Raw genomic sequence first — 19,159 nt, 5'->3', positions numbered from 1 at the left:
ATCCACTGTAAAGGCAGAATGGAGAGCCAGAGTAGATAGGAAATTGATGGGGAGAAGAGGTACAATAAAAGAAGATAGACAATTGTCTTAAGTCATTTTATCTTGCTAATGACACAATACTACATGTTCCATAAATTATAAAGAAATGACTTTCATTTTGGCTCATGGTTCTGTTCCAAGTTTGAAGCCCACATCTGGTTACAGTTTTCTTGGTAGAGTTCCAGGCAGCACAGGTATCACATGGCAAGAGAAAGGGAGTGTGAGAAAGACCCAGACAAATTGGCTTTCATCGCCAATTCACTCTTAAGATAACCTAGTAAACCATTAATCCATCACCTGCATAATGGACAAATCCATTCATGATGCCAGAACTCTACTCACCTCTGAAAGGTTCTATCTCCTAATTCTTCATAAAGGGAATAAATTTCAACATGAGTTTCACAGGGACAAACTACTCAAGCCATAGCAAGGATATCAGCATTTTCTATCTCATGATGGCATCTTGCTTTGTTCCTAGAGTCATTGAGGGATGGCTCCATTTCCATTTTCTTGTGCAGTTCTTTGATTTAGATTTCTGACCTTTGGAGTGTGAGGAGAGGAACAGAAACACCAAGAAAAAAAAAAAAGCAGAGACTTCATTTTTAAAGAAACTTTAAGTAGGAAGTCCCAAACCATGATTCCCAGCCTGCACTGCTTATTGGAACCACCTGGGAAATTAAAAGACACTATTATTGCATCCCATGCTCAGAGATTTTTTTTTTCTTAAATATTCCCCCAGATGATTCTGACATCCTTACCACGGCTGAGAGCCATGGCTTCAAGGAGCTCAACATAATTAAATGAATTTTAACAGGTGCCCACAGGACTTAGAAAAATTCAGTACAAGGCATAAATGTCAAAAGCAGTATAGTAGTGTTTTGCTTCACCATCCAGCATCCAGCTCCTCCAGAATTTTCCTCCCTTCCTCCTCTCATCTTTGCCCCATGCATCCTGTACAAGGAACTATCAGATGAGGGACTGCACCACTGGACAGCTAAAGACTACAATAACAACAGCAAGTTTGAGACATCAGAAAGCTCAATCTTGAGTGAAGAAGTGCCAAGGGAAGCAGGTCCCACTAGAGAATCATTGAGTGATCTAATATTTCCTAAAAAATGGTTCCGCTTTGCAATGATAGTTGATTTCTTGTGATGAGATATAGAGCAGAAAGTTAATTTTTTCTTTGAGCTCATATATCCTTGCAGAAGGTAGCAAGGAGGGTCAGAGAGGTGCGGCAGAGTGAGACAAAGTGAGAAAAACAGGCAGGACACAAGAAATGAATATGCTATTTCATTTTGAAGACTCCATTCCCTCTGACATACCAATGGGTCTAAACCTTCTGTTTTATTCTTTGTGTCTTTTACCCATGTCTGCCTGGAATAGTTGGATTCCCTAATTTTTAATGATAACTTGAGAGAAAGGATTATCAGAGTTAGCCGAACAGGCATTTTCTGTGAAACCAGAGGAAATACCCTGGGGAACAGTTGTTGAATATGAATATATGGTCAGACACATGTAGAAGCCTTGCCTAAACAGACTGTTGAGTCCCATTCCCAGAATTTCTGATTTGTCAGGTCTGAACTGGGGCTTGAACTTTCGCATTTTTAGCAAATTCCCGAGTGACACTGTTGTTGCTATGTGGACATCACACGTTAAGGACCACTGCCTCTAGGGATGAAAAATGAAATGGGGTTATCAGCAATCTATCCTTCATGAGATTGCTTAAGGCATTGTGTTGGGGATGTATTTTGTCATATACGTGATAAAGTAAGAATACTAGCAAGTAACATATTTTAAAAGTAAAATATAGTACAGAACATTCCAGAAGTTCCGAGAAGGACACAAAATGAATTAGTAATGAGGCCCAAGAGACTGGTTAGAAATAACAAGAATAATGCCAAGACCATGAATCACAGGAGCAGGGATGGTGAGTGGAGCTGAGTGTGTTAGAGAACAATTGAGCATTTGGACCCAAGGACAAAACTCAAGGTTTTAAATACTAGAAAGTGAAGGACCACGGTTACTTATGCCAACTAAGAATCACTCCTTAACCAGGCATGTTGGTGCACAGCTATAATTCCAGCTACTGTGGAGGCTGAGACAAGAGGATAGCATATTCAAGGTGAGCCTCAGCAATTTTGCAAGATCCTGCCTCATTTTTTTTTTTTTTTAATGATGGGGGACTAGAGATGTAACTCAGTGGTAAAATGTCCCTGGGTTCAGTCCTCAGTACTGTGAGGTGTGGTGGGGTAAGCTTTCTATATAGGGCTGATATCTGTAAACAAGTCCCCTTGTTTCTTGATCATGAAAGAGTCTTCAGTTAGATCTAGAAAGGGTCTGGTCAAAGAGCATAGTGGTTAATCAGTTTCAGCTGGCTAGGACCCATTGGGATGATGTACAACATTTCATTTTGCTGTCTCCTAGGCAAGAGCTGCTGTAAGTGAAAAATCTCCTTTTTATAGAGAAGAAAACTTGGAGGGGCAGCCAAAGGTAAATCTCACAACTGGCAACTCAGACAGGGATTGACAAAAGATAGAGAAGGGTTCATTGGCCCCAGAGATTTATGGCATAAAAGTATCCTCTAATTGGAGATGGCAAGACTCTTATTGTTGAACAGATTGTGTTTGATCTCAGGGAAGGGATGACATGAGTCTGGAAGGAGAAATAAAGATATTAATGCAGTATTTAAAAGATGTGACCATAAAATGGCAAGTATAATCACAAAAATCATGACTGTCATGTCCTAGTGAATGGTGGCTTCAAAATAGTTACCTAGGAACAGTAAATATTTAGAATTCTGTTCAAAATAAATTTTGAGACACACAAAAAATAGTACTTATTATGTTGTTACTTGTGTATGTAGAAATTTTCCTATATTCTACTTGACTATACACTCATCTTCTAAATCCATGGGATTTACATCCATGTGGATTCAACTAACAGTGGAGCAAAAGAAAATTTTTTTTTAATTAGTGCCCCTGTATTTGACATGTACAGACTTTTAAAAAAACAGACTCCTTAAACAATACAGAATAACAACTATTTACATTATATTAGGTGTTTTAAGTGATCTAGAGCTAATATAAAGTATGTGGGAAGATGTTTGTAGATTACTTACAGATACCATGCCATTTTATATTGGAAGTTTGAACATCTTCAGATTTTGATATCTGTCAAGGACCCCAAAACCAATTATCCACAGATAAAAGGGAATAACTGTATATATTTCTCCCAACTTATTCCATATGACTATACTGATTTTACTCCACATGACTTGGCCTTTTTTCTAAATTTCCCAAACTATTTTGAAGAACCATTGAGGAGATTCAAAGAATTTGATAGGCTATAAGGAAAATTCTGAGAAAAGCAACAAACGTACGATTAGGAACAACAGTAGTGATGCCTAGGAATACTTTGGAGAGACAGAACTTTATTTAAATATATAAATTCTGGTGTGTTTGATAAAGGAAAAAAATCTTTAATAAAGCAATTCTGAGTCTCTCCATTTTCATCATTATAAAATGTTGGTAGGTGTTTAGAAAGCAGAAGAAATTAGAACTAAACCATCCACAGGTATCCAATATGTCTATACTCTATAATCAAGGTCAATATAATTTCCCAAAGGCTCTTCCACTGGTTTAGCCAATATACTGAAGCCAATTTACCATAGAGATTTTCTAAATTAACAAAATTAATTTCTAGACCAATTAAGCAGCTTAAGACATCAAATACCTTTAATTGAAAAATGAAAGAGAAAAATCTATTTGCATGAATATTAAAAATGAATGGCAAAGTAACTGTCTATCTTCTTTCCTTTAGTGGTACTGGGGATTGAATCCAGGGGCAACCTACCACTGAGTTATATCCCCAGTCTTTTTAATTTGATTTTGAGGAAGGGTCTTAATAAATTGCCCAGACTAACCTTGTACTTGTGATCTTCCTGCCTCAGCCTCTTGAGTCATTGGAATTACAAGCATGAGCTACCATGCTCAACCATCTTTTCCAGTAATGATGAAACCCTATTTTTATGATAGGTTTAGACTGACAGTGGGTCTCCAGGCCCTGACACTTCAGGCTGTGGTAGAGGTATCCACAGAAGATGCTGCATGAGGATGTGAATGCTTTTTCTGTGTTCCACTGACCTTCTTGTGTGTCCAAAGCCTCTGGTAGAAGAGATGATAAAAACAGTAAGTATTTCTAAGCAGTTGAATGGAACAGAACACTGTTGGAGGTTCAGTCTGGTGGATCTGGCAATCAGGAAGTTACCACCAATTACTACCCATAGACATGAACTGGGTGGTATAGTCTGATGTATCTCTATCTTTTGTCAATCCTTGTCTAGTGTTGCCTGTGGGATTTACCTTTGGCTGCCCCTCCATGTTTTTTTTCTATATAAAAAGGAGATATTTCACTTGCAGCAGCTCTTGCCTAGGAGACAGCAAAATTAAATGTTGTACATCATCCCAATGGGTCCTAGCCAGCTGAAACTGACTAACCATTATGTTCTTTGAATGACCAGACCCTTTCTAGATGGTACAGTCTGATGGATCTAAAGAAGAGGAAGAACTGAGATGATCACCAGAGAGAAATAGAGAAGCAAGTTGTCAAGCTGTCCTGGTTGAGCAGGTCACACCCACCTTGTTTTTAACAAGGAAATCCCCTAGAAAGTCTACATATGTGTTAGGGTGATCCTAAAAGCTCCCGTGTGAGACAGTGCAAGAATTGTTCAAAGGCAGAATGGTTGGATTGAAAGGTGTAACCTACTCAGTAGATTAATTCACTGATAGAGATGAACTGGGTGGTAAGTGTAGGCAGGTTGGGTGGGCTGGAGGAGGAAGGTCAGTGGGTACATGCCTTTGGAGCAAATATTTTGTCCCTGTCAAGTGGAGCTCTGTCTGCTTCCTGATGGCCATGTTCTGAGCTGCTTTCCTCTTCCATGCCCTTGCACCTAGATGTTCTGTTTCACTTTGGGCCCAGAGCTATGGAGTTGACTATCTATAAACTGAATTCTTTGAAACTCTGAGCCCTAAATAAATTTTTCCTCTTCTAATTGTTATTGTCAGGTCTTTTGTTCACAGTGATGCAAACCTGAATAAAACAATATGTATGCATATATATTTTTATTTATTATTTTACAGCAAATTTAAAATGCTAATCATTTTTAATTTTACTATGGTGAGGATTAAGATGAAAATCTAGTTTTGTTCTCTTCTGGGTGTACATCCAGTTGCATCAGTATTATATTAAATTATTCATTATTTTTTCAAGTAATTAAAATACTTCATAGATGATTTATTACTTCTCATATAGACTGAGTGTCATTTCTAGATTTTCTATTTTTTTTCCAGTGTCTATTTGTTCTGCCTTATATAATACTGAATTAACTATTCATATTTTCTAATATCTGCTAAGTTATCATGATCGTTTTCTTGGCTATTGTTTGGTAATGGTAATTGGTTTTAATATAATTTTAAGATCACCTTCTTATTTAGAAAAGTGATTGACTTTCTGATTTATATTATATGAAATTCATACATTAATTCAGGAGAATGAGCAATATCATGAAATTAAGCATTCTTAGCAAAGATTGTGTATTTCTTTCACATTGTATTTAGGTTTAGTATTATATCTTTCAACACAATTTTAATAATCTTCTTCCTATGGACCAGTGGCTCTTAAACTAAGTAACACGATAGAATTATTTACAAGCTCTAAAACATGCATGCCTGGGTTTCACACCCAGAAATTCTAATTTGCTTTGTCTGATATGCAGCCTGGACATCAGGATTTTTTAAGCCCTTCAAGGCAATTTTAACATATGGCCAAAGTTGAGAATTACATAGAGACTGTGCCATTCATGTTAAATCTATTCCTAAGTATTTTTATAGTTTTTCTGAATTCTTTCAACTCTCTTCTTTAACCGTTGGTCTACACAAATTTCCTATTTCTTAATTAACAATGGAAATTCATTAATTTTCTCTAAATTTTCAAGTACATTTTTATAGAGTTCCATATTCTCAGTGTGTGTGTGTGTGTGTGTGCGCGCATGTGTGTGTGTTGCACTTGGATCTCCACATATAATTCATTTCTGTGTTAGGTTTTCTTCTTTTTATATAGTCTTATTTCACTGGGTGTGTGTTCTGATTGTCCTGCCTGGTCTTCTTCTTTCATTTTTATTCCTGCTTTGATCATCTCACTGAGACTCATTGTGGATTGTTGGAGTCGTAGAAGTTGGCAAAAGGCAGAAAGTCTTGTCCCTGTAGTCTAGTTGTCAGGTCCATACCAAGGTAGCAGGAGGAAGCCTCTGGGATCCTTGGGTTGCAAACACTCTATTTGCTGCAAATGCATTAAATCCTCCCCTTCCTCATTTGTACTCTTGACTTCTTAGGGATCTAGAAATCTAACACCTCACAGGAGACATAAATTGCCAGCTGTCCCCTAAGATCTTTGGAAGCCACCCTCCTCCCTGAGGAGCGCATTTCTTTGCCACTACTCATCCCTCAGCTCTGATACAGTTCCCTCATCCTTTGGTGCCTTGCCCACCCACAGGAGGGAAACTCCCATGTTTATGTTCTCTGTTGAAGCCTAAACAAAGCCCAAGAATCGATTTTGCCCTGTTACTCCACATTCTCAGTGTTCGACAACACCCTTCCCTGATCTCTCTTGTGCAAACTCATGTCACAAAGACATTCTTCCCAAATTTGGAGTTTTCTCTAGTTGGCTTCTCACACTATTTTGGTCCTCAACTGAGTAGGTGGAATATTGTTGTATAAGGAAAGAAAAAATTTTCGAGCATGTAAGAAGTTATGAAAAAGTGTTCTCGAGTGGCATGGAATGGGTGTGTCACATATCACATATCACCTATACTTCCTTACCCTAATTTTCGAGCATGTAAGAAGTTATGAAAAAGTGTTCTTGAGTGGCATGGAATGGGTGTGTCACATATCACATATCACCTATACTTCCTTACCCTGATAAAATCCTGATACCTTCAACATTTCCTTTCAATGTGCATGGTAAATCAGTGTCTCACATCAGGGGCAATTTCACATGTTTCTTCTAAATATCAAAGAGAGATCACGAGGTGGATTAGGTGGTCTTACATAAACAGGCACTATGCTGCCCTAGAGTTGTGCTGGCCATGTGTGGCCTGTGACAGATGGCAAGACAGCCCTGCGAGCTGTGCCTGTGAATGCATGATTTCTCCTCTGGTATTCAATTTCTTGATGGAACTTGAACACCCCAGGTCACCTATCAACAAAAACCAGGGTGAAAAATAGGATGAGTGGCAGGTGCAAAATAATTTCTTTTTAAAAAATATTTCTGCTTCAGCTTACAGACAAGTTGATTTTTGCTTCTCTCCAAGCTCAGAGATTGTGAAGAGCACTACTATTCTAGTCTTATTGTCTCTCCACACTCAAAATGACACTTGTTTTGTAAGACTTGTGTTTATATGTGTGATAAATTTGGGGTTGCTTTATTAGGGCAGAAGGAAACTAGGCCTCAAAAAAGAAGAATAGGCCTTACTTGGGTGTTTGTTGTTGTTGTTGTTGTTTTAATGTAGCTTCTTTCACTTTGCCCTGTCTGGAGTCAAACATAGCATGGACTTATACTTTGACCCCACAGTGTAGGCCACTGGAGATGAAACTCCACCATTTTTCAACTTTTCTGCCTGAGTTTTGATGGTCAAGTTGCTCCGTCTCTTAGAATCACCTCTCATTATTCATACATCCTACTATGGCCTGTTCCCAGAACTGTTTCCAACAGCTATAATAAAGAAGCCTATCCTCTGGAAATTTCCAGACCTTTGTGCATGCATTTAATGTTCAATGTTGCCATATGGAGACGGAGTTCATTTTCTATATATCAGGATATGAAGGGAAAGATAGACATCTCAGTGCCATTCCATAATCCCAACAAATTGCAGAAACACTTCTATTGTTAAGCTGGATACAAACTGCTTTAAGGATTCATCTTTTCCATGAAATTTAACACCAGTGATTACTTTGCATATAGATATTAGGCTTCATGCATTAACCTCAGTGCTAGCCACATGCCTTACATATGCTTCTTATAATTTTGCGTTTTCTCTGTAGCTAAAATCATCTTTCAAAAAAACTTGCTTTTAAGATAAACTGTTTTGACAATGAACAAGTTTGATGGTTAAATTATAAAAAATAAATTGATTTTATGAAAACTTCTCATAGGATTGAATTTGATATGCATTATCATAGATAAGGAATCCTCTGCTAGCTATGAAAGATGAAAAGTCACAAAGCCCAGATATAGGTTTACTAAAGATTTTGACATGTGATTGTCTTAGGTCAGTTCAGGCTACTATAACAAGATACCATAGACTAAGTGGCTTAAAGAAAGGGAATTTATTTCTCATAGTCCTAGAGGTGAAAAAGTCTAAGATCAGGGTGCCAGCAGATTTGGTGTCTGGTGAGGGCCCTCTCCCTGTTTTTTAGACAGCTGTCTTTTCATTGTATCCTCACGTGGTGGAGAGAGAATCCATGTCTCTTATATCTCTTTTTATAAGGACACTAATCCCATTTCTGAGGGCCCCCCACTCACGATCCAATCACCTTCACAGTTCTCCCTCCCCACATAATCATCTTGGAGGTTAAGTTTCAATATATGAATTTTGGCGGACCACAAACGTGCCATCCGTGAAGTGGTGAACCCTCTTGACACTCCACTTAGATACCCTGGATCCTTTTTTTCTGTAAGCCTCTGCCAGCTGCTTCATGCTTTGCAGGCTGCTCCTACGAGTGACTCTCTGAGGAGTTCTATGGAGAGCTCCGGTTATGGGGAGTTGAAGGCCTTTGAGCAGCCTTAGGCAATGACTCTCAGTTTCAGGTGCCTGAAGGTTAGTTCCCTGGCCTCAAGCTGGGTGAAGCTCTAGCTGGACTTGGTCTAAACCTACAAGCAAGCTTGGTGTGTGTGTTCTGCTTCTCCTCTATTTTGCCCTTTTCCTCTGAGATCACCTTCATTTTTTAAAAAATTTATACCTTTATTTTATTTATTTATTTTTATGTGGTGCTGAGGATCGAGCCCAGGGCCTCGCACATGCTAGGAGAGTGCTCCACCACTGAGCCACAACCCTAGCCCCTGAGATCACCTTCTTAACAAGTCACTTTCAAGTACCTCCTCATCTCAGGGGCCGCTCGGGAACATGACAGGACAATAGGTACACACAGAGCTTTACAATAAAATAGGAACTTTTTAAACCAAAATATAAGAAGAGCCCTTTGTTCTGTACTCAGTAGAGAAAAAATTTATCTTAAACCAACAGCAGTATAATACTCCTTAGGTATCCTTCAGAAATATTTAGGTAAGATTAGGTGGAAATGAGTAGCAAAGTCTGGGAACCTAAATCAATGAAAAGAGGGTTTACTACATCAGCCCCATTTGTGCTCACAGATTTCGGAAGCTCCATGAAGTAAGTACAGCATTGTACACTTTAACTAGGTAGTGAGACCAGCCCAAGAGGTAAAGGAACCTGGAAACCTGTTATGTCTAAATTTGGAATACAAAGCTAGAAAGTGTTTCCTTCACAGGTTCTCTTAGAGTGTAAATTTTAACTAGGGGAATTATTGAATTTGAGATTCATAATTCTCTGAGAGAACTGAGACAGGGGAGCATAAGAAAGATGGACCTAGCAAGAAGTAAAAATAGCAGAAAAATTCCTGGAAACTGGAAAAAAAATACACTAAAATGATACAAGCGATTAACTTAGAGGAAATGGAGGTAAGTTTGTTTTTGATTTGCTGTAATTTTCTCTATTGTCCTTATTTTCTACAATTACATGTATTAATTTTATAATGTAAAGAGTAAATTAAATTCTGATTACTTCATAACATACTATATTTAAAAATAAAACTAAATTTTCATGGTTCAGGTATTATTAATAACTGTGAACGTTCATATTAGGGAACATGGTGCATTATTTTCAGTGACCGCACAGGAAATATTGTGCAGTCATTAAAAACAATGTCCATGAAGTATCTTATATTGCCATAAAAAGATACCATGAGATAACAACAACAGGGTTCAAAATTGTACGTTGCTATTTGATATTCTAATTAAAATGGGTAGAAAATATGTAAATGAGGAATTATCTTGTTAAAACCATCACGAGTTAATTTTTACTACCTTGTGAAATTATGGATTTTTATTGTTATTTCTATCTTATGAATATGCTGTACAGAATTATTACAATCAGACCAAAATAATCTTAATGCCCCTTGGAGGTGTGCACTCAGCTACACCTAGATCTGAAATGCTAGCATCCTAAGGTCCTGGTCTCAGCATGCCTGGAAATAATTAGATCCATCCACAACATTTGAGCCAATTTATGCTTTCAGATGGGTCACATTTTTCTTTGCTCCACTTCCCCATTTTCCTTTAAGCATCTATCTTCCTTTGAATGCCTGCCACTTCTTTGTCTCAGAAAGGCTTAAATTTATTTCCAGCAGTTTTCTTCACATTCACATGAAAAATACTCATCTGCTGTGCTGTGTGTCCCCCACCCCCCTACCCCTCACATCTCACTGAGGGTGTGCTATCATTTTTCTGATGATTTATGGAAAAGTAAATATAGTTTTCCAGGGCTATTCACCCCATGTAAATTTCTAATGATCCCAAATGTGAGGGTGTGTGTGTGACAATGGCATCTTGGTAGAAAGCCAGCTGCTCTTTTCATTTGAGCGATAGTTTGATATTATTCAACTCACTAAGTGAGCTTGTTTGTTTCAACAGCTGTTGACTTCATCTCCCTCTCAATGGATGAAAAGAGAGAGATAAAAAGGAAAGTGTCCCTCCATCTCCCCTGCCTGGCTACCTTTCAGAAGTGCTCTTTACAAGGTAGTAGACCTCTTATCCATTATTAGAATCAGGGACATTGGAAGCTGGAAAGAATCTAATAGATTATAATTGCCCAACGCCCTCTTTGTGAAGTACTTTCATATCGCATACATTATGGGAAGTATCATTAACCACTTTTTTTTTTTTTTTTTTTTTTAGTCAGATAAGAAAATGGAAGCACAGATCTATTAAGTAGCTTACCCATGGTCACAAATCCTGGGGAGTGAAAATTTGAGTCTCTACTTTTCTCTCACAGAGGGCACTGTAGGGGCTGAAACACTTATTGGACTTAAAGTCTGAAGAAGGATATCAGCCATAAAGCTCATGTTTGGCTTCTATGGTTTCATTTGTGCACTTAGGTTGCAATCTATGCAAGGGAGCCCTGACCTCCGGCAAGAGGATGTGAGTCCCTTCTGCAGGACGGGGTACCTGCACAGTTTCCCGTTTCTCCAGAACACCTGTTCATGTGTTCAGACTCCAAGCCTCAAAGCCCATCCCTTCCTTACCAAGGTCCCCATCCAGCAGGGGAGAACAGCTGAGAAAACAACTTGATTTCTCTTTAGGGGTGCTTTTCCCACAGTTGCTTCTGGGTCTGGTCATTAGAAAGGTCCTCCTCTGGCTGTAGGAGAAAAGAGGGTCTGTTTAAAAGGTATAAAGGGGTCTTGTGACTTTCTCATCATGCCTGAAGTTGACCAACTGGCACCTGTCATCTTCTGTTTTTGATTCATTATTGAACCTAGCTACAGTTTGTATAGTTACCATTTAACTTGCAGGTCCCAAAGCCAAATGTGATTGCATAAGGTAGCATACCTCTCCTGTCAGATCCTATCTGTATTTGTACCTAGGGCTTCTGTAACAAAAAGAATCTATTCCTTGCCTCCCAGAGCCTCTGGCAGCCTCAGATATTCCTTGGCTTGGAGATGGTATTCTCCCTGTGTTTCATACCATCTTCTCTGTGTACATCTCTGTGTCCAAAACTCCCCTTCCAATAAGTACAGTGGTTATATTGGATTAAGGCACACTCTAATGATGTCATCTTAGCTTGATCATCTGCAAAGACCCTCCTTCCTAATATGGTCACATTCACACATATTAGGGATGAACTTACATTTCATTTGGGGTTATATAATTCATACTATAAACATCACCCTCATTCACCATGGGTGAAAGTTAACTATTATATGACAGTGGCTATGAACTCCACTTCTGATAACATCTTTTTTTTTCTTTTTTATTGTTTATTCTAATTAGTTATATGTGACAGTAGGATGCATTCTGACACATAATACATAAATGAAGTGTAATTTCTTATTTTTCTGGTTGTACATTATGCATAATCACACAGGTCATATAGTCATATATGTACATAGGGCAATAATGTCAGATTTATTCTACTAGCCTTCCTACCCCACTACCCCTCCCCTCCCTTTACTGTCCTCTACCTAATCTAAAGTAACTCTATCCTTCCCTAGCACACATCCCCATTGTGAATTAACATCCGAATCTCAGAAAAAATATTCAGTCATTGGTTTTGGGGGATTGGCTTATTTCAATTAGCATGATACTCTCCAGCTCTATCCATTTACTGGCAAATGCCATAATTTCATTCTTCTTTAAGGCTTAGTAATATTCCAGTGTGTGTGTGTCTGTCTGTCTGTGTATCAACCATATTTTCTTTATTCATTCATCTATTTAAGGACACCTAGGGTGGTTTCATAGCTTAGCTATTTGTGAATTGAGCTGCTACAAACATTGATGTGGCTATATCTCTACTATGCTCATTTTAAGTCCTTTGGGTATAAACCAAGGAATGGGATGACTGGGTCAAACCGTGATTCCATTCCAATTTTTCTGAGGAATTTCCATACTGTTTTCCATAATGGTTGCATCAGTTTGCATTCTTACCAGCAATTTATGAGTGAATCATCCTCACCAACATTTATTGTTGCTTCTATTCTTGATAATTGCCATCCTGACTGGAGTGAGATGAAATCTGATGACATCTTTATTGGCATTTGACTAGTGAATTAACTTGAGAATCCCATCTTTAGAGTCTGTTCCAAAAACCATCCTGCACTCCTGGTGCCAAGAATCTTAATGCCTTCCCGAAACAGACTCTCAGATAAAGACTCATGAGCAAGGGACTTATTAATGGCCAGGAGAAATGTATAAAAAAGAAGGGGGTGAAGAATAGAGAAGGTGCAATTCTAGACAACTCCCCAGACTTATGTCAGAAGTGGGCCACTCTAAGGCAAACGTCATGCTTTCAGACTTTTGTAGCAGTCATTAGCTAGTGCTTCCCAGACAAACCCAAGCCTCAGTGCATTTCAGGCCTTTTCTGTGTGGGTCAGATTGGCTCAATACAACCTCTCCAAATAAAGGTTGCAAGGACAATCAATTTGCAGCAAAACAAAGAGAAAGTTTAATATAAATGTACATGGCTGTTGAAATAGATTGGAGGTGACCTGTGGGGGGGGGGGACTGTGGACAGAGTTCACTACATGAAGGAATATACTTCTTCTCATGTGTGTGCAAAGCCTACTGCCTTCACTACACGAGTTTTTCAAATAAAACAGTTTCGTTCAGGAAGACAAGGAATGCCTTATGATAGAATTCAGCATGTCCTGGAAGTCAGGTGCCATTGAATGGGAGGGAGGTGCCTGGCAGAGTTCTCAGAACAAAAGCAACTGCAGCAGTACACTGCAAGAAGCAGCCCCCTAGGTCAATGAGATAAAGCAGCAGCAGTAGGTTCTGAGTGAGACCCTATCTATGAGATTCCCCTAAGACTTCCAAAGACAAATACAAGAGAAATGTCAGTGGAGATGTACTGAAGTGATTGCAAAAAATAGATCTGCAGGTACATCCAGATAAATTAATGCTTACTATTTTTAATAGTTCCCCCATCTTTTTAATGTTAGATAAGTGTGACAATTCTTTGTTAAAGATAATAATTTATTTTTTTCTACAATGGTATACAGAAAGATTCATAAGGCTCATTAGAAAGATTTAGTGGATGAAAAAGAGTTTGAAGAAATAGATTAATTTGAAAATAGTAATTAACAGAAACCAGAAAGGGGCAGGAAGACGTAGAAATTTACTTGAAAGTAGATTTCAAACCAGGGATACATGAGGAAAAAGGTTATGTACACTCTCTCTTTGAAGCATGACAGGTGGGCAGGGTGAGGATAACAACTGTCTGAATGCTTTGTGCCCAAGTGATTTAAGTTTCTCTTGAGTTGAGGTCTTGGATGTACAGATAATATATATTTGAAGACACTGAGGTTCAGGGAGGGGTTTTATTTTTTTTTTCCAGAATTATACAGCTGCAGGTTTTGAAGCAAAAAAAAAAAAAAAAAAAAAAAAAAAAAAAAAAAAAAAAAAAACGTAAAAATATCTAAGAAGAATTTTAATAAGAAGTAGGTATCTCTTTGGCTAACAGAATATTCTATGGCAAATCCTAGACTTAGAGTCTCACAACCATAGCCCTCAGCTGTGCCTGCATCCTTGTACCCACTCTCCCCTTATTGCCTCTGGATGTCATAAATTTTCTTCATATAAAATCTAAAATCTATAAATCAAGCCAACATCAGCACATTGTTGCACTTACTGCTTAGGCAAATTAACATCAGCTTTGCTACAGCTGGGCAATTCTCTCTCCTGCATTTGACCTTTCAGCAACAAAGTGGTGTCTTGCAGTTTTCAAATATTTCCGTCACAATCACTTGTATCTTGTTACAAAGGATCTGTGACCACTGAAAGGAAGCTCTCAGGAGGTCCATTCAAGGCTAAGGCAGCAAGTGTCTGAAGGAAGTAACTTCCCGGTTTGTGTTTGGGATTTCTCCAAGCCGCTGAAATAACGCTTGTAATGTGTTTTGGAGACGTGTGAACGTCAAGTCTAAAATGTTATAAACTGCAATGCTGAAACCACAGAGGAAAGCAAGCCAGGGTGATGCTTGCATTTCGCCTTCCTGGCTCCTGCACGGGGCCCTTTCTCTCCCTTGGTGAGCGCGCCCTCTGGTGGCCAAAGATAGCAACGGTTCATTACCCGCTGAAAAAGGGGTAGCAGGAAGATGAGGCCCCCCTCAGTGCAAACTGCTGATTGTGACAAAATAGGGATTCCTTCACCATTCTTCACATTCCAACTGTCAGAGAAGCTAACTTCAAATTTTAACTTAAGCAAGATTGTGTTTTTTAATAGAATGTTTCTCCTCTGAGGACAGTTTTCATTCTCATTTGACAAAATAGCATTAGAAAAAGATTTGGGAATGTTTGCTTGAGAGCACTAGCTGAGATGCGACTTCCAAATGACTGTTGCTTTCCTAGGACCATAATCTGACCTTCACTTTATGACAAGAAGAGCACTGAATTTATGCTCTGCAAGAGCCGTGCTTATTTGGGGATGGGGTACCCTGTACCAGGAATTGAACTCGGGAGCACTCGCCCACTGAGCCACATCTCCAGCCCTATTTTGTATTTTATTCAGTGACAGGGTCTCATTGAGTTGTGTAGCACCTTGCTTTTGCAGAGGCTGGCTTTGAACTCAGGATCCCCCTGCCTCAGTTTACAGAGCCGCTGAGATTACAGGTGTGTGCCATGTCACCGGGTGGTGCTTACTCTTTTTTAATGTGAGCTCTTCACAGAAGAGGAGTCCTGCAAGTTGAAATATCAATGTTGATCAAATCATATCTACCCACTTCTTCAAGTTTTGCTTTTCTCCATGCTGCTTCTAAGAAAGAGAAGCTATTTTACAGTTCTTTTAACTTATATGATAATAATTAAAGATATTGGGGCACAGGAAAAATTAAGTCACCACAATCTTAATACCTACTTCTACCCTAATTGTATTTATTTTTCCTTCTTTTATATTCGTATTTTCACTAAATGTACATATATGACATATAATTTAGCCTATATATTAAATTTGGTTTTATAATTTTATATTTATCTTATATTCTATCTTATAGTATATTTTTATTATAAACATATTTATTACCTTCTTTTTTATAACGTTGATCAATTATTACCTTGGGTGAATTATATTCAGTGAATATGCTGTAGCAAGAAATAGCTCAATAACAAGGGATATGGACTAAAGTGGATCTAATTGTGCTCCTGTACTATGTTTTTTTTTTTTTTCTTTTTTTTTTGGTAGTGGTACTGGGGATTGAACTCAGGGCATTCTCCCACTGAGCCACATCTCCAGCTCTTTTAAAAATTTATTTAAAGATAAGGTCTCTGTAAGTTGCCTAGGCTGACTTCAAACTCTCAATCATCTGCCCTGCCTTGGCCTTCTGAGTAACTGGGATTACAGCATGTTTCTGAGTACCATGATTTGTTATCCCTTTTCACCAGAGATACATCACAGCGAGGAAGAAGAGAATTTTATACCTGAAAAGTTTTAGACTGTTTTGTGCTGTAGAAGGTATTCTTAGAGACTATCTCTAACTTGTCTCATATTGTCCCAGTAAGTCACCCAAGTGTCTAAGGTCTATAGTTCACAATGCCTCCCGCTGCTCGGGCCACTCTCCTGTGGCAGGTTTGCCTCACCGAAACACTGAGGGTATGTATTCTCTATGGTAAACCCCTTTGTATACGTGCACCTTCTTGTGAGAGTCCTTAAATGCTATGAAATGCCAACACCAGACACAAAGGTAAAGATGGATCATGTCAAACAAAATGGGTTTGGACTTCTGATTAGCAGTACAAATTCCAGAGATTTATGATTACCTGGCACCTATATTATCAGTCAGATAGGGGGAGTTTGGAATTGAAGCAATGAATGGGGCCCATAGTAGAGCATTCCTTTAATTTTATGTTGCCTCAGAGTTCCTTTGGAATTTAAGCTGGCTTTCTAATACTGGAAGCAGAGCCTAGTCACTTTCACACAGTTTTTCAATTCTCTTTTCCTCTCAGTTCCTCAGTGTGGTTGATTCAAGTATGTGTCTCATGTAGCCTCTGCCAAGTGACTGCCTTGCCTATGGGAAAGCTAGATAAAGCCTATTTGGCTACTGTTCACATTCCATCTAAACTGTGCAGATTTGATGCAGTGACGACCTCTCAGTCACAATGTGACCTCTGGGGACTTGATCCAGCTTGCTCTAAACCCGTGTAGTTTCCCTATTCCCATTACAAGCTTCAACTCATGAGTCCCTTGGCCTTTTCTTTTGCTCCCCGCCTGCTGATGAGTGCTGGGGTCCTGGATGGCTGCCCATTCCCATGGCCCTGTGATGTGTGCTGCCTCTTCTCTTTGGGATCTGTCAATCAGACACTGCTTCTGCTAGTGTCTTGTTGGGCTACCTCCTCTGTGTCTCATCTGACCCACTCACCTGAACCTAACTTCCTGCCTAGTCAGGGCTCTCCTGGAGAGTGGCTGTCTTGGTAGAAATAAACTGGACACAGCTCAGCAGACAAGAAGCACAAGGGCCTGTACATGTAAACACATCTCCTGTAACAGGAATAGCTGGTCACGGGTGAGACACTCAGGCATTAGGCCATCCATTAGCATAAAGAAGCATTCTATAAAAGGTAGATTCTAAACATCCATGATGGAGTGCCCTGAAACCCTCAGGGTAGGGCTAAAGTTTATAGCTGTTCTCTATAGAGAGACCTTCAGCCTAAATTAGAAAACAAAAAAAATGCATTCCATTTCCTACCCCTCCCCCCCACTCTCTGATTCCTAAAAAGGGGTTGGTTGCCTGTCATTTTCCCACTAGCCTTGCTCTCTGCCCTATCCCAGCTCATCCCCAGGAGGTAGGAACTGTGGTTCAACTCTGTAATACAGAAAGGATGGAGGGGAGGAGGGGCTGAGATGGGGGCCAGTTGCTTCTCAGACTTCATTTTAATTTGCATTAGCTCTCAACTTTGTATCACTCTCTCTGGGATACAATTTTGTATTAAAAAAAACAATTTCCTTCTTTTCAATTTAGCTCCTGAAATTTTGTGAACAATTTGATTGCTATTTCTCCAACGCATTAGAATTCTCTTAAAATATACACACACATTGTTATGTCTCTGGCAAACACTAATATGTGCTGTAAAAATATGCCTATGGGTATTTAATGCTAGAGATAATTATTTTATTCATTTTAACTTCCGTCCACAGTGTGGGTTCCCTTCTGAAAAATGCATGTGCAAAAATGATTATGTCCAGTATGGCCCAAAGCATTTTCTTCCTTTGTTCTCATTCTTGGGGAATATTACATTTTATCCACCCTCCAGAATTTTGTAATTATTGTGTGTGGAGGGGGACTAACTGATGCTAAATTTGTCAAATGCAAATCTTTCAAAAACTTCACCAGTAAAGTTGCCATAAAAACATCATTTTTTCCCCAAAATGGTTCTTGTCACTGCTTTAAATAAAGAATTTGCGAAAGATTGGCTTGTCTGAATATGAAATCATGTTCTTCTCACAAAACCTTTCTCTCTGTGATTAAAATTTGTAATTCTCAGGTTCTAATTTATTTTTATTACCTGCTACATATAAAATAAATTTAAACTAACATGGTTTTCCTTTTAATTACCCTCTTATCAAATTAAAGTTTTTAATTGCCCTCACTTAATGAAGCAAGTTTAAAGGTCCTGCGCCCATGGGGGAATGCGGTATGTGAGAGTGCTCACTAATGCTGGCTTTCTGAGCACTTACTATGTGCCAAGCCTCATGCTGAGTGCTTCACATTCATCCCTTTATTGATTCTTCATAAAGTTCCTTGAGCTAGGAATAATGTCATGCTCATTTTATTTTGGGAAACAGATCCATTAGAACTCAGGTCTGTCTGACTCCACATCTTGAGCTTAGCTGGTACCCTGCCTCACATGTTCCTAGTAAACAAGGAAGATGATAGACTTAGATTAATTTGTGCCTTTTCTTTGGTTCTACAGAGCTATATGGACTTGTGTTTGTCTTCTACATAAAATGTCATCCCAAACCATTCTAGATGGACTTGTTTTCCTGAATATTGAGGGTTCTCTAAGAACATGTTCTCTCTAGATAATTTCATCCAATGTTATAATATTACCTAAATGCTGACTATTTCCAAATGATATATCTAGTCTTGCCCTCCAGATTTGGATATCTAACTGCCAAGTTAATGCCTCACTGGGATGTCTAACATGCATCTTGAATTTAACAAGTGAAACTAGTACTCCTTCCTGCTCTAAATGTGATGCTTCCCCTTATATCCAGCCTTAGTGGAACTATGATCTCTAATCACTCATTTACGCAGCCTCCATATTTAGGAGTCATCCTGGATTC

At 38.7% G+C, this 19,159-nt stretch overlaps 1 protein-coding gene across 4 annotated transcripts in view; it reads right to left on the bottom strand.

Annotated features, from left to right (window-relative positions):
• Positions 1 to 19,159, bottom strand: part of Hnmt (histamine N-methyltransferase) — a 176,252-nt gene that overhangs the window by 100,590 nt on the left and 56,503 nt on the right. Inside the window, exon 3 of one of the 4 annotated variants that reach the window (XM_077798354.1) lies at positions 11,415 to 11,527. The exons of the other annotated variants lie outside the window; for them this stretch is intronic. The gene's annotated coding sequence lies outside the window, so the exon portion shown is untranslated. The remainder of the gene's footprint in view (positions 1 to 11,414; positions 11,528 to 19,159) is intronic. 4 annotated transcript variants of the gene reach the window in all.

Source organism: Urocitellus parryii, chromosome 1, assembly GCF_045843805.1.
Source record: "Urocitellus parryii isolate mUroPar1 chromosome 1, mUroPar1.hap1, whole genome shotgun sequence".
Lineage (NCBI taxonomy): Eukaryota > Metazoa > Chordata > Mammalia > Rodentia > Sciuridae > Urocitellus > Urocitellus parryii.
The sequence above is the reverse complement of the archived record's forward strand: the minus strand, read 5'-3'. Positions and strand labels throughout refer to the sequence as shown.